At 42.7% G+C, this 22500-nt stretch overlaps 1 protein-coding gene and 1 long non-coding RNA gene across 4 annotated transcripts in view; one reads left to right on the plus strand and one right to left on the minus strand.

The window, feature by feature from the left end:
* Positions 1-22500, minus strand: part of LOC135098279 (uncharacterized) — a 100534-nt gene that overhangs the window by 8059 nt on the left and 69975 nt on the right. For 2 of the 3 annotated variants that reach the window (XR_010266783.1, XR_010266782.1), the window contains one exon: positions 19462-19630. The gene's annotated coding sequence lies outside the window, so the exon portion shown is untranslated. Of the gene's footprint in view, positions 1-18529; positions 18892-19461; positions 19631-22500 lie in introns of those variants that run through there. The other variant, XR_010266781.1, reaches the window with a different exon arrangement.
* LOC135098282 (uncharacterized) lies at positions 11939-22075 on the plus strand. Its single transcript, XR_010266784.1, has 3 exons — positions 11939-12583; positions 19881-19944; positions 21937-22075. It is a non-coding gene; the product is annotated as an uncharacterized LOC135098282 (long non-coding RNA).

Below are 22500 nucleotides of genomic sequence, written 5' to 3' on the forward strand. Positions count from 1 at the left end.
GATCATATCACGATTTCCAGCCTCAATCAATTTGCCAAACGACTTGTGAGAGAGCAGCGATTCCTCTTTCTTCCTGTCTTCCTCCTCCTCCTCCTCCTCCTCCTCCTCCTTTTCTTCTTCCTTGTCTCTTTCATCGTCTCCTTGTCTTTTCTTTCATTGTTCTGTTTATTGTTCATCTTTATCATCGTTTTCATCCTCGTTCTCTTCTTCTTCTTCCTCCTCTTCCTCTTCTTTGTCTGTTTCATCGTCTCTTCTTGTCTTTTCAGTCATTGTACTGTTCGTTGCTATTATCGTTTTCAGCCTCCTTTTTTTTTTCTTCTTATTCCTCCTCCTCCTCATCTTCCTTGTTTCTCTCATCGTCTCTCTTCTCCTCCTTGTTCTGTTCACTCCTCATCCTTGCCATCTTCGTCGTTTTCATTTTCCTCCCCTCCTCTTTCTCCTCTTATTTTCTCTCTTTTTTTTTTGTTGTTGTTGTTTTGGCCAAATAAAACAAAAAAAAATGCTTTATATGGACTATTGGCACCTTATTTTCTTCATGTACTTTAAATAGTCACAATGTAAATAATCTGCAAGTATGATAAAATGTTTGAGGATGTTTCAATCTTTTCTTCTTATCCCTCCTCCTCTTCTTCCTTTTCTTCATTGTCTTTCTCATCGTCTATCTTCTTGTTTTAGTATTCACTGTTTATCCTAGCTATCACTGTTCTCGCTCTCCTCCTCCTCCTCCTCCTCCTCCTCCTCCTCCTCCTCCTTCTCCTCCTCCTCCTTCTCCTCTTCCTCCTCCTCCTCTTCCACCTCCTCCTTCTCCTCCTCCTCATTCGCAGAAAATTGAGACTTGAGTTTTTATTGTTTTATTATCACCAAGTCGAGTGAGAGTTTTAAAGTGTTCATGTTGATTTGGATTCCTTCCTCTCTTTTTCCTTCTCCTCCTCCTCCTCCTCCTCCTCCTCTTCTCAGGGTTACTTCTTATATATACTCGTATCTTCTGGAAAAAAAAACTCAAAAGGATGTAAAAAAAGAAGAGGGACACAAGACAAAACATTTAACACAAAGGGGAAAACAGAAAAGGGAGATAGGAAAATAGGTGATGAAGAGAGGAATAAGAGGCAAGTGAGGGGAACAGTGTGTACGAGGAGGGGAAAAAGAGGGGAAGGGCTCACAGTTATTGGCGTCCTGTCGCTTTGTGGCCGTGTGTGTGTGTGTGTGTGTGTGTGTGTGACCCCTCAGGCTGCCGCTTTTAAGGTGAGGGGTGAGTGTGAAAAACAAAAAAACTGACAACAAAGAAAAGAAGGAAAGAGAGCCAGAAAACTATGGACAAAGAACGGGAAAAAGCAAAAAAAAAAAGAAAAAAAGAACGAAAGAGAGAAAAAGATTAAATAAAGAAAACCACAAAGTACAAAATAGGAAGAAACACACAAGTTTACGATGAATTAGCGAGTGATTAGTAACATAAAGTGGTCGTGAGAAAGTTACGAGTTACGACTTTGTAGTTGGAAGTTCGGGGAAGAAGAAAGGACGAACAATGGAAGAGTGAAGTGTTTTGTAAGCAAGAACAGATTCCACGAAGTTTCCAGCGAACAGAACGGACCGAAAACTCCTTCAGAAGTTGGTATCATTAGGTTTTCTCGGCTCGTAGTGAGACATTTGCAGCGGCTGTTGTGGTCTGGGAGTCGCAAATCCAAGGAGGGAACGGCGGGAGGGAGGACGAAAAGGAAAGATGTAAGGATAGGATAGAGAGAAGGAAGGGAAGAAAAGGGGGAGGGAGGGACGTAAAGGAAAGATGTAAGGATAGGATAGAGAGAAGGAAGGGAAGAAAAGGGGGAGGGAGGGACGTAAAGGAAAGAAGGGAAGAAGGAAGGAAGAAAGAGAATGATGAAGGAGGGACGGAAGGAAGGGGAAGGAAGGACAGGAAGCAGGGAGAGAAGAGAAGGAGAGAGGGAAGAAAGAGAGGGAAGGGAGGGAGAGAAGGGAGAACGTACAGGAAGATTCAGGGACAGGAGGGAGGGAAGATGGTGAGACGGAGGGAAGAGAAGGAGGGAGGAAAGAAAAGGAGGTAATCTACAAAGAGATACCAGACATGTGCAAAAGAAAAAAAGAAAGAATGAAAAATATGAAAATTAAAGAAATATGATAAAGAGGGATTGAAAGAGAGAAAAAAATAAAGGAAAGGAGGACTGAAGGAGAGACAAAATGTAGAGCAAAAGCAGTGAAGGAGATAGAAAGAAAGTGAATGAGAATTGTAGAATGTGAGACAAAAGATCAGAAAACGAAAGGTGAGTCAATGGTATATATAAGGGGGAGAGAGAGAGAGAGAGAGAGAGAGAGAGAGAGAGAGAGAGAGAGAGAGAGAGAGAGAGAGAGAGAGAGAGAGAGAGAGAGAACACTAAGTTAATCAACAGGGAAGCAGACAAACGGAAGAAAACGAGAAAAAGATAAAGAAAAATCTACCAATCTTTTCCCCCACCTACTTACGGTTCTCTTCCCTCCTTCCTCCCACATCACCCTTTCTCTCCTTGCTCCTCCATCTCTCTCTCTTCCTCTCCTTCTTCGTCCTCCATCTTCCCTTCCTCCTCCTTCCTTCAGCAGTGGAAGAGAATAACAAACATATTTTTTACTCCTACCTCTCCCCTTCTCCCTCCTCGCTCCCTTAAGCACTTCCCTCTCTCTCTCACACCCCCCATCTTTCCCCTCTCCTCCCACCCGTATCAGTACTCTCGTGGTCATATCTAGGGTTTCCTAAGGTGGGGGGCGCCGCTCCCTGAATGATGAGGCAGCCGTGTTGTGTCGAAAAGGAGGAAGAGGAGGAGGAGGAGGAGAGGAGGAGGAGAGGGAAGAGAGGAAGAGAAGGAGGAGGAGGAGGAGGAGGGAGAAAAGTAGGTGCAAGGAAGCGTGATGGTGTGCAAGAAATCATAATAAGATGGAAAACAAGAATCTCTCTCTCTCTCTCTCTCTCTCTCTCTCTCTCTCTCTCTCTCTCTCTCTCTCTCTCTCTCTCTCTTTTCTGCTGCGAATTTTTTTTTTCTGCTGCTAATTTTTCTTATGCTATTTGTAGTAGCAGTAGTAGTAGTAGTAGTAGTAGTAGTAGTAGTAGCTACGTAGTAGTAGTAGTGGTGGTGGTAGTGGCGGTAGTAGTAATAGTAAAAGTAGTAGTAGTAGTAAAAGTAGTAGTAGTAGTAGTAGTAGTAGTAGTAGTAGTAGTAGTAGTAGTAGTAGTAGTAGCAGTAGTAGTAGTAGTAGTAGTAGTAATTGTTGTTGCTTTTGTTTTTATATAGGATGGGTACCGGTTATTGTTGTTGATGTTATTGTTGTTGTTGCTGTTGTTGTTGTCGTTTGTGATGGTGAAGCCGTTTTGATAATCACGACAACATGTAATAATAACAATAATGAATAACAAAAATAGCAATAACGATAATATTACGAATTAAATGAAAACATGAACCAAAAAAGAAAAAAAAAACCGGAAGAACTGAAGAAAAAGAAAGAAGTTTTAAAAATGTTCGTCCCAGCATAATAATAATACATTCCTTCTTTTTCCTTACGCGTCAAGTTAGAAGGAGAGGAGGAGAGGATGCAGGAGGGAGGAAGATAAGAATGTGTGAAGGAGGGAAGGAAAGGAGATAAACATATGAAGGATGGGCGGAGGGAGGGAGGGAGATAAGGACAGGAGGGAAGGAAGGGAAGACAGAATATGAAGATGTGTGAAAGAGAGGGAAAGAGGTGTACAAAAGACAGAGGAGGGGGAAAGCAGGGGCCAGAGGCTGTAAAGATATGTGAAGGGAGGAAATGACAGGTAACAAGAGAGAGAGAGAGAGAGAGAGAGAGAGAGAGAGAGAGAGAGAGAGAGAGAGAGAGAGAGAGAGAGAGAGAGAGAGAAAGCACAAAAAACAAGAGTAGGAAAAGAGAGAGAAGCAAGAAAAGTGAGAATAGGAAAAAAATAGGAAGAATGGCGAAAGATTAGGACGAAGGAAGAGGAGAGAGAGAGAGAGAGAGAGAGAGAGAGAGAGAGAGAGAGAGAGAGAGAGAGAGAGAGAGAGAGAGAGAGAGAGAGAGAGAGAGAGAGAGAGAGAGAGAGAGAGAGAGAGAGAGAGAGAGAGAGAGAGAGAGAGAGAGAGAGAGAGAGAGAGAGAGAGAGAGAGAGAGAGAGAGAGAGAGAGAGAGAGAGAGAGAGAGAGAGAGAGAGAGAGAGAGAGAGAGAGAGAGAGAGAGAGAGAGAGAGAGAGAGAGAGAGAGAGAGAGAGAGAGAGAGAGAGAGAGAGAGAGAGAGAGAATCAGGGGGAAAGAGTAGAGAGAGAGAGAAAGAGATAGAGAGAGAGTAGGATTTCTACCTCCTACTGTACCATAAGAAGACTCTCCTACAGTCGTCCCTTAGCCCTGATTTCCCAAGGGCTGGCTGTGCGCGTGTGGGGGGAGGGGGTTAAGGACTGGGAAGACCTCACTGGGGGTCTGGATGCGATAGGATAGGGCTGAATAGGATTGGATTGGATTAAAATTAGATCAGGTCGAGGGATGATATGTGAGAGAGAGATTAGGTGAACATGAGAACGTAAAAAATTAGGGAAGTTGCTTCAAGTTCTTAGGTCTTCATGTGGCAGTGTCTGTATGGAGGTACTTTACATATTTTCAGCCGTCATCCGTATGTGTACTTTTGTCTAATCTTATTTTGTCTAATTTGTCTAATCTTTTGTCCACTCCGTCTAATCTTTTCTCTAATCTGTCTATTATTTTGTCTAATTGTCTAATCCTCTTTTGTTTAATCTCTTTAATCTTTTTTTTTGTTTAGTCTGTTTAATCTCCTTTTGTCTAATCTCTCTAATCGTCTTTTGTTTAATTTGTCTATTTTTTGTGTAATCTGCCTAATCTTTTTTTTGTCTAATCTTCTTTTTCGTTTTCTTTATTCGCTTCTCTTAATGCAACTCTTCTATACCAGATCTTCTTTGTTCGAACAGAAGCCACAGGAAGAAAAACTACCAATAATTCGTCTCCACTACACCAAGCAACAAAACTATACCATTCTTCCATTATAGTTTCTCTTATGTCATTTTTTTCTACAACATTCGTCTGCTGTACTGAAAAAAAAAAAATATCAGCTTCTGGGAGATCGTGTTAAATATTTAAAGGAAGACAGAGAAAGAAAATAAGTCTCCATTACACCAAGCAAAAACACTATAGCATTCTGCCAAAACATTTTCCTTATGGCTTCCCTTACGCAATCTTTTTATACCATTCTTCTACTGCACGTAAAAAGAAGCAGGTTTTGGGAGATCGTTTTAAATATTTAGAGGACGAGGCCTTGGCGGTGTGTGGCCTTTGTTTACACTAGCCGCGGTACCAGGGAGGGTGTAGGTTAGTAGTAAAGTGCAGGAGGTAATACAATGGATGTGTAGTACTGTACATTAACGGTAAATTTTGCCGCTATCTAGGGCAGGCCAGCGTGGTTAGGTTAATGATACAAAATGGACGGATATTATGTCTTCATTTTCTGCGCTCGTGTGGTGGAAAAATGCTTCGTTTCCTACATCTTTTTTTCCCTTTTCCCTTTTTTATTTCCTTTTTCGTTTTCCTGTTTTTTTCCTTTTTTTCTGTTTTTTCGCTGTCTCTCTCTCTCTCTCTCTCTCTCTCTCTCTCTCTCTCTCTCTCTCTCTCTCTCTCTCTCTCTCTCTCTCTCTCTCTTTCTGTTTCTCTCTGTGCGCGGCGTGTGCGTCACAGCCTCACTGTGGCGCCCTCAGGTGTGTGTGCAGGTGAGGGAGTCACCATGATGTCACACTCATTCATTCACTCCATCCATGAAATTTGTTCAGCGCAGAACCACAACGCAACAGGATTTTCTTTTTCGGACAGACGTCACAACGAAACAACAGAACAACTGTCTGCGTGTCCCCGCGCGGCTGAGGCTGCCCCGTGACTCAGCGAGTGTGCGGCTGTCCCCTCCCAGGCCGGGTGCTGCGCCGCACCTTCTCCATTGGGGGGAGCGGAACCCTCAGTCCTGCCCAGGTAGCCAAGATGGGCCTGGGCTGCTGGGGAGGACGGCAGACCCCCGTCACTATGCGCTGCGTGGCGAACGGGGTGGCCGTCTTCAGGAGGCAGGTGGCGCTGGCCGCCCTCGTGCAGGTGCTGACGTGCACCGCTACATCACACCAGACTGTGCCTTACTTCAGCCCTGCAGGAGGCAAGGTGAAGTGAAAGCAGCAGTGCCTCGCCGCCATGTTCTGCAATGGTGGGTATATGGGTTGAGGGTGGCGCCAACCACCCTGCCAACCACGCCGCCAAGCCATTGAGGGCAGGTCTGTGACAGGTCAGGCCCTCAGGCTGAGCATGAACAAGACAGCCCAGGCCATGAGGCCATGAGACTTCAGGTCACCTGTTGCTCCTCCCTCAAAGGAAGATTCCCCTTACGGCCACGCGCCAGTCCTGAACTCCTAGCTACAGCTACTGCTACTGCTGCTGCTAGTAGTGGTAGATGTTGTTGTTGCTGTTGTTGTTGTTGTTGTGCAGGTGGTGTGTTGCGTGCAGGCCTCGTAGGACGCCAGCGCTCAGTCACAGTCAGGGCGTCACCTCTGCTCTAACACGGAGCGCATCACTACAAAGCAGTCGTTTGGATTCACACCTTTGCTTCTCGTGGCCTTTGTTTGGAGACGCGCAAACAAAACCCAGGAAAAGCAAAACTGAATCCAAACCACCGCCTTGTAGGTTCCGAAGTGTTACAGCAAAGGGCACACCGCCGTCTGTGTAGCTTGACTGTGTTACTGAGCTTACGCGGGTGTCCTGTTAGGCCAGTACAACACATAACCAACACAACAACAACAATAACAACAACAGCAGCAGTAGCAACAGAAACATTCCCTCCCCTCACACGACATCCTTCCCTTCATCTCTGGTTCTCTCCTCGCCTGCCTCGTGCGTCGCCGTCAGGAAACATTGGGTAAGCCACGAAGGATGACACACTGCACACATCTAATGTTTGCTTTTTTCTTTCTTTTCAGGTTAAGAAATACTTTTATTAGTCTCTCTCTCTCTCTCTCTCTCTCTCTCTCTCTCTCTCTCTCTCTCTCTCTCTCTCTCTCTCTCTATATATATATATATATATATATATATATATATATATATATATATATATATATATATATATATATATATATATATATATATATATATATATATGTATATACCACCACTAACTTATTTTTGGCAAATGTGGCTAACACACTTGTATGCAAAATCATCGGCATGTCGATCGTTTTGTGTGATATTATTTTAGTCAAGTGTTGTGTTATCATTTTTATGACTTTTAGCTATGTAGGCAGTTTTATTTATTTTATATTTTTGTATTTTTAAGTCGTTGATTAACAATAAGCAACTTTTTTTAATGAGGTTAGTTTTATTAGTTAGTTTTATCTTTTATTATTTCATAGTTTTGGTATGTAATAACTTTAAATTTTATTGGCTAGAATTTTTTAAGCGTTAATTCTATATTATGTTATTTTCCTTTAACAATATTATGTTTGAAATATTCAATTATTTTATAAAATCAAATAATCCTCTATAGAAACTAATTATTATTTGTAAACCGTTTGTAGAGCATTACTCATATTTTTTTTATACTCCTCACTCCAGAAGCCTCCCAGCCACTCTCATTTTCATACCTCGTCACTCCAGAACATTCCAAATCACTCCCGTTTTCATACATATCTCGTCACTCCAAAACACTCCAAACCACTAATTTTCATACCTCGTCACTCCAGAACACTCCAAATCACTCTCATTTTCATACCTCGTCACTCCAAAACACTCAAAATCACTCTCATTTTCATTCCTCTTCACTCCAAAGCACTCCTATAGTCACTCCCTGTCAAACCCTGTCACTCCTTGTTTATCTCCACCATCTCCAGACACTCCCCAACCCCTCCTAGTCTTTCAGTCACTCGTACTCACTCCACACGCCTGTCTTTCCTCATTTGTTTGTCTCGTACTAATACCCAACACACCAATGCTACCCTACTCTCTCTCCCCAGCCTCCCATCCACGTGTCGGTTTCCTCATCGTCTCCTTGCACTTCTCTCCCTCCCGTTCTCATCTTGATTACTGGGAGAGGCAGTGTCGCAGTGGCCCAGTCAAGGGTGCGTCTATGTTTAGCCTTCAGCCTTTCAAGTTCCGACTAATAGATTCTGGTCTTTTTTTTTTCTGTTTAACTCCTTCATTTGCGTCCGTGTGATGGAGGTCAAGTGATTTGGTGCAAAGGGCCTCGCTTCCACTTGATTTGCTACGTTTGACCTGCGACGCGTGTGACTTGAAGTGGCGGGGAGTTGAGAGGTTTAAAAGCTCCGTCCGTCAGTTTCCCCTCTTGACTGCTTAAGTGGCAAAGTGGCAGCGTTTAATTAGGATGATTTTCAACGAAAGGCTGTGGAAATCTTGCTACTCCCTTTCCTATTCTTTCTCGATGATTAGCTGTCTCTCTCTCTCTCTCTCTCTCTCTCTCTCTCTCTCTCTCTCTCTCTCTCTCTCTCTCTCTATCTATCTATCTATCTATCTATCTATCTATCTATCTATCTATTTTTATCTATCTCTTTATTTGGTTAACCTCTTCTCATTTCTCTTCTTTTCTTCCTTTCTTGTGTTATTCTTCATTTCCTTGCTTACCTCTAATTTCTATATTTTCTTATCTTCCTCTCTCTTCTTACTCTTCCTTCCATTGCTTATTTTTCCTGTTCTCTTTTCCTTTCTTCCTTTCTTTCCTTACCCTTCCTTTCTTTGCCTACCTCTAATTTCGCTTTTATTATCTTCCTTTCTCTTCTTTATCTTCCTTTCCTTGCTTATCTCTCCTGTTCTGTTTTCCGTTCTTCCTTTCTGTTCTTACTCCTTTTCCTTGCCTATCTCTACTTCTCTCTCATATTATCCTCCTCTCTCTCTGCTAACCTGTCTCTCTACTTACTCTTCCTTCTCTTCTTTGCCTCTCATCCTCTTTTCCTACCTGTCTTTCTTTTTTGCTCTTCCTTTCTTCTAATTTCTCTCTTGTTACCTTCCTCCCTCCCCCCTTGCCTCTCATTTCCTCCTGTTACATATCTTTACAGTCTTAACGATTAACAAGTGAAATTGGAGTAGCTTTTTATCTCTCTCTCTCTCTCTCTCTCTCTCTCTCTCTCTCTCTCTCTCTCTCTCTCTCTCTCTCTCTCTCTCTCTTCTTCCTCTTCTTCCTCCTCTTCCTCCTCCTCCTCTTAGACTTAATTCTTTATTACTTTCCTCTCAAATTCATGTGGTTTTTCTATACAACATTTTATTTTATTTTTTTCTGGGCAGTATTGGTTAGAGTGATGAGAGTGGTGGGGAGGAGCGTCTGTATTATCCTGTCTCTCCCACTAATAGCGTAGAATAGTTACCGAAACAGTTTAGTAAGGAGCTCTGTTGCTGTTTGGACTTTCTTTGTATTCCTTTGTATTCGTCCTTTTCCTCCTCCTTCTCCTCCTCCTTCTCCAGCAATATAATCAACCAGCCGGACAGATAGACAGAGAGAGAGAAAGAGAGACAGAGAGAAGGACACACAGAGGAGGGTTTAGAAAAAGACTCGGGAAGAAAAAGTCCAAGACATCCTTTTCTTATCTTATAGAGTGTCCGTCTGCACGGCTCTTCAAACAACGCGAGGAAGAGCAGGAGGAGGAGAAAGAAGAGGAAGAGGTGGAGGAGGAGGAGGAGGGGGAGGAGGAGAAAGAGGACGAGGAAGAGAATAGATCAGTGAAAGGCTTTGTGTTGAAGTATTTTTCTTCTTTCTCTCTCTTAGTGGTTAAAATGGCGGGTAGTTACGAGGAAGAGGAGGAGGAGGAGGAGGAGGACCACGAGGAGGAGGAGGAGTTGAAGTTGTAAAACGTCACTGAAAAATCTGAGAAAACTGATAGTTTTTTTCCGTTCCTCTTTCTCCTCCTCCTCCTCCTCCTCCTCCTCCTCCTCCTCCTCCTCCTCCTCCTATTCCTCCTCCTCCTCCTCTTGGTCGTCTGTCATTATATTTCCTCGCCTCCCTGACTCTGGCCCTCGCTCTCCCAATCAGAAAGGCTTGTCAAGTCATCCGTTTGTCTGAAGCGTGGAAATGATGGATGATTGTCGCCTTTCAAACACACACACACACACACACAGACAGACAGACACACACACACACACACACACACACACACGCACGCACAGACAGACACACAGACCGACACTTAAGGTTCACGTTGAGTGTTAAATGAGTGTTTTCCGTTTGTCGTTCTTGGAAAGTTCAATCATACAGGAAAGAATTGAGTTTTCTTCTTCTTCTTCTTATTATTATTATTTTTTTTTTTCTTTTTTCTTCCTTTCAGGTCTCCTATTTCTCTACCTAAAAAAAAAAAAAATGACTTTGTAGTTTTATTTAGACAATTGACAGACAGATAGGTGTTTCAGTTCTATGTGTTACTTTCTTTATTATTCATTTGTATAAATTTTGTTACTCGTGTATTTTGCAGTATGTGATTCGTCATTTTGTCTATAAAGTGTGTGTGTGTGTGTGTGTGTGTGTGTGTGTGTGTGTGTGTGTGTGTGTGTGTGTGTGTGTGTGTGTGTGTGTGTTTAAGTCATTCACACGCACCCCCAGGAAATAAAATAAAATAAAAAAGCTTAATTAACGCCATGAAAAACAGATTTGCCAAAGATAACTTGGTGTAAAGATTAACAAGCCTTAAGCGTCTGTTATGAGCAGCAAACTTTTCTAATTAAGCTTTTTTTCTTTTCTTTCTTTTTTTTTTTTTACTCGAGCATAAAATAAGAGTAATGGTCTCAAGATAAGCAATCATTGGCGATTTCATTAAACGGCATTTAATTTGCACCAAGAGAGAGAGAGAGAGAGAGAGAGAGAGAGAGAGAGAGAGAGAGAGAGAGAGAGAGAGAGAGAGAGAGAGAGAAACTTAAATTTACATATGCATTGTTTAATAAGTTTTAAAATTTTTCTTTTATCTGTCTTTGAAACTCTTCTCAAACCTTTTTTTCCCATCCCATCCTTCTCTCCTTCTCTTTCTTTCCTTCCCTTCCCTTCCTAAACTCTTTCCTCCTTGCCCCATTCCTCTTTCCTTTTTTCCTTTCCATTCCTCCTTGTCCCAGTTCTTTCCTCCGTCCCCTTCCTTTCTTCTGCACTTTTTTCCTGTCTTTTCCTTCTTTTCTTTATTTTCTCTCTTCTCTGCACCTTTTCTCCCTCTTCCATTCATCTTTTCTCCATTTCCTCTCTTCTTTATTATTTTCTTGTATTTTCCCTCCTGTCTATATTATTTTCCTTTTCTATACCCTTTTCTTCCTATCTTCCCCTTTTTCTTCATTCCCTTCTTTTCTTACGTCCTTTCTTCCCTGTCCCATCCTTCTTTCCTCCATTCCCTCCCATTTCCTCCTTCTCTGATCCCTCACACAAGCTTCTCTCATCTCCATCATCTGCCCTCATTGTCCTAAGTATTCCTTCCTTACCCATTTTCTTTCCTCCTAAACCTTTTTCATCCCTCTTTTCTTCCCTCCGTCAATTAATCAGTTCAACTTTTCCTTAGTTTTTTTTTTCCCTTCCCTACTGATTTGTTTCCCCATCGCCAATTAGACACCACGGGAAAAATACATCGAGGGACACTTTTGTTCCCCATCAGCATCAGAGGAAGGAAGTAAATACCACTGATTGTAACAAAACATGGCCTCCTCTGCTCTCCTGGGACCGTCCTGGTGAGAGAGAGAGAGAGAGAGAGAGAGAGAGAGAGAGAGAGAGAGAGAGAGAGAGAGAGAGAGAGAGAGAGAGAGTGGGGGTGGTGGGGCTCGTGGGGAAGGGATAGAGATGGGGAGAATCGAAGTCAGTTTCCAGGGAGGTAATAGAGAAGGGGACTTTTATGCAAGAGGGGCACTGGTCAAAGGCAACAAAATATATACCTATGAAAAGAAAGAGCCGAAAAAGTTTAACACAAATGAGAGAAGTGTCTTGAGACCTCGCTCTCGAAAGAATTCAATTTATAGGAAGGGGGAAATACAGAAGCAGGCAGGGAGTTCCAGAGTTTACCAGAAAAAGGGATGAAAGATTGAAAATACTGGTTAACTTTTGCATTAGAGAGGTGGACAGAATAGGGGTGAGCAAAAGTAGAAAGTCGTGTGCAACGAGGGCGCGGGAGGATGGAAGGCATGCAGTTAGCAAGATCAGAAGAACAGTTGACGAGAAAATAGCGATAGAAGATAGCAGGAGATGCGACATTGCGGGGAAGAGAGAGAGGCTGAAGACATTCAGTTAGAGGAGAGGAGCTGGTAAGACGAAAGGCTGGTCTGGTCTGGGGGGACAGTCTCGTTAGGGGGACAGTAACCTGATGAAGCGAGCAAACACGCGGTTCAAGATTGTCCCAGAAACGAGTAATCATTGGTGACCGTCCTTAGCTCGGGACAGGACCATCAGCTGGGCGGCGGCGGTAGTGGTGGCGACGGCGGTTGTGGTGGTAAGGTTATACGAAGAGGAAGAAAAGGAAGAGAAGTAAAAGGAAAAGCCAGAGGAGGAGAAAGAAAAATAGAAGAAGGCGCGAGAGAAGGAGATGAGGAGGAGAAGGAGGAAAGCGCTATAGAAGAAAGAAGAGTAAGTAGAGAAGTAATGATGGGTGTTGGAGTGCCCTTCTCTCTCTCTCTCTCTCTCTCTCTCTCTCTCTCTCTCTCTCTCTCTCTCTCTCTCTCTCTCTCTCTCTCTCTCTCTCTCTCTCTCTCAAGTGTGTCGGTGTGTAGTAAATATTTAAGAGAGTTCTTAAAGAAAATAGATCGCTGAGAGAGAAAAAAAGAATGTCAAGCAAAGAGGACAAAGAAAAAAATCAATAACTTTGCTTCCTCCTTCCTTCCTTCCTTCCTTCTTTCAACCTTTCCTTCAGCATATTCCTCCATCACTTCTTCCTTCATATCTCCTCTCCTTTAACCCGTTTACTCCTCATCCCTTTTACATTTTTATCTCCTCCTTCCTCTTCCTCCTCCTTCTCCTCCTTGCCAAAATAACATTGCCTTCCTAATATCCTTCATCCCCCTACCCACCCCCCAATATCCTCAGTATCCTTTTGTGTCCCACGCTTCCTAACCTCCCTGCCCCATCCTTCCCCTTCCTTCATCCTTCTCCATACACTCCGGCCTCGCTTCTTATAAACAGACGAAGACGAAGCCAAAGTCAAGAAGCCGAACACACACATACTTCCGAACGAGGGCAGTGGTGGCGGTGGTGGTGGTTGTTGTGTTTAGTGATTGAGAATATTGGTTTCAGGCAAGTTGGTTGTGTGTGTGGGGGAGAAAATACTTATATTAAGGTGAGCAGTGAGACAGGTATTGGTGTTTGGGTCGTGATGGTGGTGGTGCTTGTGGTGGTGATGATGGTGATGGCGGCTGTCTGTTCTCTTTGTGTTTTATTGTTTATTTATTTATTTATTTATTTATTCATGTCATTTGGCCCTTTTGTTTGTTTTGATTGTTACTATTGCATGTATTATGCATTAATCTATTTATTCGATAATAGTAGTAGTAGTAGTAGTAGTAGTAGTAGTAGTAACAGTAATAGTAGTAGTAGTAGTAGTAGTAGTGCTAAAGCAATAACAGAGAGAGAGAGAGAGAGAGAGAGAGAGAGAGAGAGAGACCAGAGGAACCATGAATCTATCAACTTTCCACTCTCTCTCTCTCTCTCTCTCTCTCTCTCTCTCTCTCTCTCTCTCTCTCTCTCTCTCTCTCTCTCTTTCTTCTTCCTACTATTTTTTTCCTCTACTCCTCCTCTTCCTCCTCTTCCTTCTTTGCCTCTCTTCATACTCATCTTTCTCCTCCTCTTTATCTTCCTTTTCCTTCTCCTCGTCCTACTTCTCTTCCTCTTTTTCTTTCTCCTCGTCTTACTCTTCCTCTTCTTCTTCCTCTTCCTCCTCCTCCTCCTCCTCCTCTTCCTCCTTTTCCTTCTCCTCGTCCTTCTCCTCCTCCTCCCCTTTTTCCTTCTCCTCTTTCTCCTCTTCCTCCTCCTTTTCCTTATCCTTCTCGTCTTCTCCTCCTCCGCTCTCACTTCTTTCTGCTTCCCCACTCTCTCTTTCTCATTTACGTTTGTGTGTGTGTGTGTGTGAGAGAGAGAGAGAGAGAGAGAGAGAGAGAAAGTATGGGCCAGTACGAGTATTTACTGTACAATAGGTGTCTTCAACACGAGAGAGAGACATGAGAGCAGGCACGGCTGGCAGCGAGGGGGCGCGCGGCGTTTGCCTGGGAACAAAATGGCGTCCCATTTCCCACTTGTCGCTACTCACAATATTGGTGCTCGATAAGGAGTGAGTGGCGGCCATCTTGCAAATCAATGAATTACAGATAATGTGGTATTTGAACGTTAACTAAAGAAATACTGAATTAACCTAAATACTATATTAGTGATGGTTTGCATTCTCTCTCTCTCTCTCTCTCTCTCTCTCTCTCTCTCTCTCTCTCTCTCTCTCTCTCTCTCTCTCTCTCTGCGTGTGTGGACATCTGGTTCTCCTACACGTTCTCATCGCAATACTCTTCCAGTAAATCTATGAACAAAAAATATTTCTATAAAAAATATATTTTATGACAATATGTGTGTGTGTGTGTGTGTGTGTGTGTGTGTGTGTGTGTGTGTGTGTGTGTGTGTGTGTGTGTGTGTGTGAAGAGGCAGGGAAGTGTTTATTGGCGTTGCCTTACACACACTGTATTCACACTGTGCACGTGTCTGACTCTGCCTCAGTGTGTCAGGCCGAAGCTGCCACACAGACACTTGTTTTTCCTTTTTAAGGCTTCCTCTCATCACACCGTGACACCTGATGACTATTATACAGGCACTGCTGCTAGGGATAGTAGTGGTAGTGGTAGTAGTGGTGGTGGTACGAGTAGTAGTAGCAGTTGTAGTAGTAGTAGTAGTAGTAGTAGTAGTAGTAGTAGTAGTAGTAGTAGTGGTGGTTGTAGTAGTAGTAGTACCAGAAGTAGTAATGGAGGTGGTAGTAGTAGTAGTAGTAGTAGTAGTAGTAGTAGTAGTAGTAGTAGTAGCAATGGTGGTGATAATAGCAGTAGTAGTAGTAGTAATGGTGGTAGTAGTGATAGTTTCTAGTGGTGGTATTAGTAGTAGTAGCAGTAGTAGTAGTAGTAGTAGCAACGGTGGTAGTAGTAGTAGTAGTAGTAGTAGTAGTAGTAAGTAGTAGTAGTAGCAGCTGTAGTAATGGTGGTGGTAGTAGTACTAGTCTCTTCTAGACAGGGTGGAATCAAAAGCTTTTCGTCTCATCAACTCCTCTCCTCTAACTGACTGTCTTCAGCCTCTCTCTCACCGCCGCAATGTTGCATCTCTAGCTGTCTTCTACCGCTATTTTCATGCTAACTGCTCTTCTGATCTTGCTAACTGCATGCCTCCTCTCCTCCCGCGGCCTCGCTGCGCAAGACTTTCTTCTTTCTCTCACCCCTATTCTGTCCACCTCTCTAACGCAAGAGTTAACCAGTAATTCTCAATCATTCATCCCTTTCTCTGGTAAACTCTGGAACTCCCTGCCTGCTTCTGTATTTCCACCTTCCTATGACTTGAATTCCTTCAAGAAGGACGATTCAAGACACTTATCCTTCAATTTTTGGCTACCACTTTGGACCCTTTTATGGGACTGGCATTTCAATGGGCATTTTTTTTTATTCGACTTTTGTTGCCCTTGGCCAGCGTCCTTCCTTCATAAAAAGTAGTAGTAGTAGTAGTAGTAGTAATGGTAGTGGTGCTAGTAGTAGCAGTACTAGTAGCAGCAGCAGTAGTAGTAGTGGTAAGTAGTAGTAATAGTAGTAGTAATAGCAGAAGTAGTCCCAATAGTCGCAGGTAGTATTGACAGTAGTAGCAGTAGTAGAAGTACTCGTATTATTATTATTATTATTATTATTATTATTATTATTATTATTATTATTATTATTATTATTATGAGTAGTAGTAATAGAAGTAGTAGTAATAGAAGTAGTAGCAGTAATGGTGGTGGTGGTGGTGGTGGTGGTGGTGGTGGTGGTGGTGGTGGGTGGTGGTGGTAGTGGTGGTGGTGGTAGTGGTGGTGGTGGTGGTGGTGGTGGTGGTGGTGGTGGTGGTGGTGGTGGTGGTGGTGGTGGTAGTAGTAGTAGTAGCAGTAGAAATAGTAGTAGTAGTAGTAGTAGTAGCAGTAGTCGCAGTAGTATTAACAGTAGTAGCAGCAGTAGTAGTAGTAGTACTAGTATTAGTAGTAGTAGTAGTAGAAGCAGTCACAATCGTAGTAGTAGTAGTAGTAGTAGTAGCAGTAGTCGCAGTAGTATTAGCAGTAACAGCAGTTGAAGTACTACTAGCATTAGTAGTAGTCATAATCGTAGTAGTAGTAGTTAGTAGTAGTAGTAGTAGTAGTAGTAGTAGTAGTAGTAGTAGTTATAGCAGTAATAGTAGTAGTAGCAGTGATAATCGTAGTAGAAGAAGCAGCAATACTCGTAATAGTATTATTAGTAGTAGTAGTAGTAGCAGTGATAATCGTAGTAGTAGTAGAAGTAGCAGTAATACTCGTAATAGTATTAGTAGTAGTAGTAGCAGTGATAATCGTAGTAGTAGTAGAAGTAGCAGTAATAATCGTAATAGTATTAGTAGTAGCAGTATTAGTAGTAGTAGTAGCAGGCCATGGCGGCAGAAAAGAGTGTCCTTTGTGTGAGTTTGTTTGTCCTTTGTAGTGAAAGAGGGAAAGAGTGTTGCGGTAAGTAACAGTGATGGTGTTGGTGACAATGCACACTCATGTCGGCAGCCACACACACACAATTTTGAAGGAGGGAAACAGACAACAGTGGGTGACGGCAAGCAGCCTTAGCGGGTCGCGTGACGTTGCTGCGAGCGTGGCGGAGAGGGAGATGACAGGAAGCAAGGGGCAGGTAGAGGAGGAGGAGGAGGAGGTGACGACAACAACTACTATTACTACTACTATTACTACTGCTACTACTACTACTACTACTACTACTATTATTTCTACCACAGTTACTACTATTTCTGCTACTGCTACTGGTGCTGCTGCTGCTCCTCCTCCTCCTCCTCCTCCTCTCCTCCTCCTCCTCCTCCTCCTCCTCCTCCTCCTCCTCCTCCTCCTACTACTACTACTACTACTAATAATAATAATAATAATAATAAAAATAATAATAATAGATTTACTACTATTAGGAGGAGGATACACGGGTGGAGGATGGAGAGAGAGAGAGAGAGAGAGAGAGAGGAGAGAGAGAGAGAGAGAGAGCAGGCAAACAACTGTGTGTGTGTGTGTGTGTGTGTGTGTTATAACAAGACAAGTGGCATTAAAAAGCACGTAATTTACTGACAAGCATTGCACGACAACATTACTGCGGTGATTAAAAGTACTCCTGTAAAATGCAACGTGGCATCATACAAGCCAGGCAGGAGGGCAGCGAGGCCCAGCGACCTTGAAAACAGCTGACTGACTCACAGAGAGAGAGAGAGAGAGAGAGAGAGAGAGAGAGAGAGAGAGAGAGAGAGAGAGAGAGAGAGTGCACTGTAAGATTTTTTATTTATTTCTGTGAATAAATTACGGTATCCATGAATAGTATTTTTATCTGTAATCCTACACACACACACACACACACACACACTAATAATAATAATGATAATAATAATAATAATAATAATAATAATAATAATAATAATAATAATAATAATAATAATAAATAAAAATAAAAATACTAAAAAATATGAATCAAGGAATGACGGTTAAAGCGGACAGGGAGGCTTGCAAGGAAGTAGTAGTTGTAGTAGTAGTAGTAGCAGTAGATAGTAGTAGTAGTAGTAGTAGTAGTAGTAGTAGTAGTAGTAGTAAGTCAAAATAGTAGTATGAGTAGTCGTAACAATAATAATAATAGTCGTAGTAGTACTAGTAGAAGTAGTAGTAGTAACAGTTATCGAAATAGTAGTAGTAGTAGTAGTAGTAGTAGTAGTAGTAGTAGTAGTAGTAGTAGAACTAATATTAGTATTAGTAGTAGAAGTAGAAGTAGAACGAGTATTAGTATTAGTAGTATTAGTAGTAGTAGCAGCAGTAGTAACAGAAGTAATTGTAGTGGCACTGGTAATTGTAGTAGTAGTAGTAGTAGTAGTAGTAGCATTTAGGTAGAGCGAGTGTGAGGTGCGGTTCACACCAGCCAGTCACTGTCACCGCCGTCCGTGACGTCATGAGTGGGGGGGAGGGAGCGAGGAGAGCAGCTCCTGTGTGGGCGGCGGAAAGGGGAAAGGAGCGTGAGGCGGGTGGGGACCGAGAAGGAGTGGATGGTGGGTGGGGGGCGGGAAGGGGAGGATGGCAGGCGGGGAGCTGGAAGGAGTGGGTTGCTGGTAGGGGCCTGGCAGGAGTGGGTGGCGAATGGTGGTTAGGAAGGAGTGGGTTGAAGGGAGGGGGAGGAAGGAGTGGGAGGGGGTAAGGGCAGGAAGGCGTGCTGGCAGGTAGTGGCCGTGAAGGGGCTGCTGGCTGGTGGGCGGCCAGTAGCTGCTGCTGGCGGAAGTGGGAAGGAGTGGCTGGCGGGTGGTGGGGAGAGAGAGATTGGGGTGATAGGAGGCGTCTCTGACTTACACAACAAGATGGCGTCCTGTCTGAGATGGTGGCAAGTGTAGTTTCCCGGCCAGCGGCATTATGGGTCTTATAAAACAGGGGGGAGATCTTTCTGTACACAACATGCACTTGTACACAACACACGTGTGGCTGTACACCTGGCGGCTACTCAACACACCTGGTACACTACTGGTAGCACACTTCAGGGAGGGGCTTGGCCAATCCTGGTTATCTTGACCACCACTAAGTCTATGAGGAGGAACACAATGCGATACACACGCGCACCACACAAGATACGCCGCCACACTGGCTGCAGGCTGAGCGGCATCCCTTTGGCTCAGTGTTTCGAGGCCGTTCGGTACTTGAGCGACACACAAAAGTCTATTTAATATACAGGGACTTGTTCAACCAACGAACACACTCATATCCACCAAAAAAATAAATAAAATAAATAAAATAAAATAAATAAATAAATAAATAAAATTAATTAAATAATTAAATTATACTAAATTATTAAAATTACTATTGCTTCTACTCTTACTACTACTATTACTGCTACTACTACTACTATTGTGTGTGTGTGATATTATTGATAGCAATCATAATAACAATATAACAACAATTACTACTTACTACTATTATTACTACTATTACTACTACTATTACAAATATAAATGCTACTACTGCAACTGTTTTTGCAACAATTCTTAAGGCATTAATATTAATATTCACATAGTAGTAGTAGCAACAGTAGTAGTAGTAGTAGTAGTAGTAGTAGTAGTAGTAGTAGTAGTAGTAGTAGTTGTAGTAGTAGTAGTAGTAGTAGTAGTGAGAAATCATGAATACTACCTCTACCACTACCACTACTACTACTACTACTACCACACAGGCATGCTTATGAAGGTCGTGAACAGTTCCATCTGGTACAAACTTAGCTGTGATGCGAGCAATGGCGCGTCACCTTGGTGGATCCCTGTCAAAGTGTCTTGTGAATTGTCTTTGCACTTTTGACATTTTCGTGCCTCCAGTAACACTTTATGACATGTTCTTTCTTCAAAGCTTAGTCTTACTTCTGCCATTATTATTTTGGCCAACTGTTTCTGAAAAAAAAAAAAAAAAAATTATAGCGAGTCAAACTGAGTACATTTTTGGATGACTCTCTCTCTCTCTCTCTCTCTCTCTCTCTCTCTCTCTCTCTCTCTCTCTCTCTCTCTCTCTCTCTCTCTCTCTCTCTGTCTCTGTTTATACAGATAGATACAGATAGATAGATGTACGAGTACACAGATACAGGACTTGTGCTTGTGGAGTATAAATGTAAGAGCATGAAGCACAGTGTGTCTCTCCCCACAGGCACCTCCCGCCTCGCGCCTTCCTTCCTCCCGTCTCCCGGAGTGTACACACCTGCACTCTTGAGGTGAGTACACTTACTCTTTTCTTTCCTTGTAATTGTTTTCACTGTGTTTTCTACTGCACACACTCAGAAAGTAGAAAATGAGGCACTAACGAGGCAAGACTATATACCACAAAAACTGGACACAATCTGTCTCTGTCTGTCTGCATCCACATCTGTCCGCCTGTCTATATCCTCACCGGAACAGAGGGCGGAGCTTACGGTTTAGGAAGCTCTCTGTTCAACTGATTTTTGGGTCTTGTCGAGTTGATTACTGTTTGAGAAATGTGTGGGTTTTGGAGCCTTTTGTGTGAGAACATCTATATACTTAATAGGGAGGGCAAATATTGAACATGTCATGAACTTTATCGAGGAGTCTTTTCAAGCTGGAGTCCACGTCCTGTGAAACGAGGGGAGGACCACTCCACTGTGTACTGGTGGGCATCTTTTCCGCCAAAGAAATCATTGCCAAAAATGCATACGGTCCACGCACGCACGCACGCACGCACACAAACACACACACACACACACACACACACACACACACACACACACACACACACACACACACACACAAACACACACATATGTTTAAATGTCTCTCAAACAGCTGGCATTTCAAAAAGAATTGTGGGTAATGTAACAAGTGAAGCAGTGGGTGACACGCAGTGTACTTCACGCTGCCCACATCTCATGCACTGCCTTCCTACATGGGCATCTACATGGCCGTCTTTTTAACAAAAGCAACAAGACGGCAAAATAAAATTCTTCGCTGTACATTTTCCGTAAAGAGTCTGCATCCAAAGCTTCCTCAGCCTTCAGTATTTGCAGGCTTCCCTTCATTCATAAGTACTTCACATTGTTATTAATACATCAAAATCTTGGACATAATGCAATATTCAAATTGGCAGAAAATGTTTCTCACACGAGAAGTAACAAACGTTAACCTTATTTGTGCGATACTGACAACAATATTATTCACAAACAGTGTGACAAGTTGGACCAAAATTGGTTGTGAACAGTTTGCCTCTTGATAGACAAAGTTCTTCTTACAACTGATAAAATGTTCAAACAAACAACAGGTTAAAAAAGTAACCACTTCATCAACAAAAGCTGTGATTTTGATGCTATTTATTGCAGTCATCGCATTTGTTGCTGTTATCATTATTACTTTTATTATTATTATTATTATTATTATTATTATTATTATTATTATTATGTTGATGATGTTGTTGTTGTTGTTGTTGTTGGTATTTATTGTTGTTGTTGCCCTAGTTACCAGTATTAGTTATTAATTATGTTTATTAATGCTAGTTACTATTATTTGTTACTAATAATATTCTTATTGGTATTATTATTATTATTATTATTGTTGCTGTTGTTGTTGTTGTTGTTGTTGTTGTTGCTGTTGTTGTTGGTGTAGTTATTAGTATTATTGTTATCACTACTCTTGTTGTTATTGTTATTATCATCATTATTTTATTATTATTAAGTTAGTGTGAGACACTTGTACTTAGTGTTTATCTTCTCTGTAGCGGCGCGGTACTGCCGCTGTACAATACAATTCATTATGTTGTTGTACATTATAATTTGTTTGCACTCCTGCCCTCTGCTCTACTGTACAATACACCGTCAGAGAGCCTCGGCTCACGTGACTGTGTATTGTATGTACACCTTGAAATACTTTATACAGGTTTGCTTACTTGATTACTTACTTAATTACTTACTTACTTGCACACACACACACACACACACACACACACACACACACACACACACACACACACACACACAGTCAAGTCTTGCCTCGTGTTGTCTTGTCAAATGGTTTGGACACAACACACGTGCCATGCCGTGTGCCATAGTGTCTCTTACTCCCATCCACCTCTTTGTCTTGTCCCCACATCCCGGTGCTCAGGCCGGCCACTTCAAGGCTCAACTCCCTCCCTCCCGCACTGAGCCTTGCAAACCACGTCTCTCCTGCCCCTGCTCCTCACTTGGGAAATTTCTTTGCAGGCTGCTGGCGAGAAGAACTGTGTCCCAAGCCCTCCACCATGGCCGCCGCTCCGAAAGTTTGCGTCCGTCGCGCGAAGCTCATCTTCCTGATGGAGAACGCAGGCAAGGACGTCTTGACCTTCGTGTTGAAGCGCGGCGCGCTGAACGCCCCCGCCACGCCGCCAGGCCAGTCCCCTCATTGACTACCTTGACAACCTCCCTCAAGGCTCGACAGCCAACTATGGCAGGATGAGTAACAAACAAAAGAAAGCAGCACTGAACCACAGTTCAGTGCTGCTTATCCTCTGACGTGACTACTTTATTCATTAATTTTTGTATCATCAGCGAACTTAGATACTTTACAGGTGAGGTCCTCATCGATATCATTAACGTAAATAAGGAAAAGAACAGGGGCCGAGCACAGATCCCTGTGGTACACCACTTAAAACTTCTCGCCAGTTTGAAAATGTACCATTTAAAACAACGCGCTGCTTTCTCTCAGACAGCCAGTCTGAGACAGCCAATTGAGAAGTTTTCCATTTATACCATATGACTTCAATTTAGCTAGTAGCCGGAACTTTGTCA

This window comes from Scylla paramamosain, unplaced genomic scaffold, assembly GCF_035594125.1.
Source record: "Scylla paramamosain isolate STU-SP2022 unplaced genomic scaffold, ASM3559412v1 Contig53, whole genome shotgun sequence".
In the NCBI taxonomy this organism is placed as follows: Eukaryota; Metazoa; Arthropoda; class Malacostraca; order Decapoda; family Portunidae; genus Scylla; species Scylla paramamosain.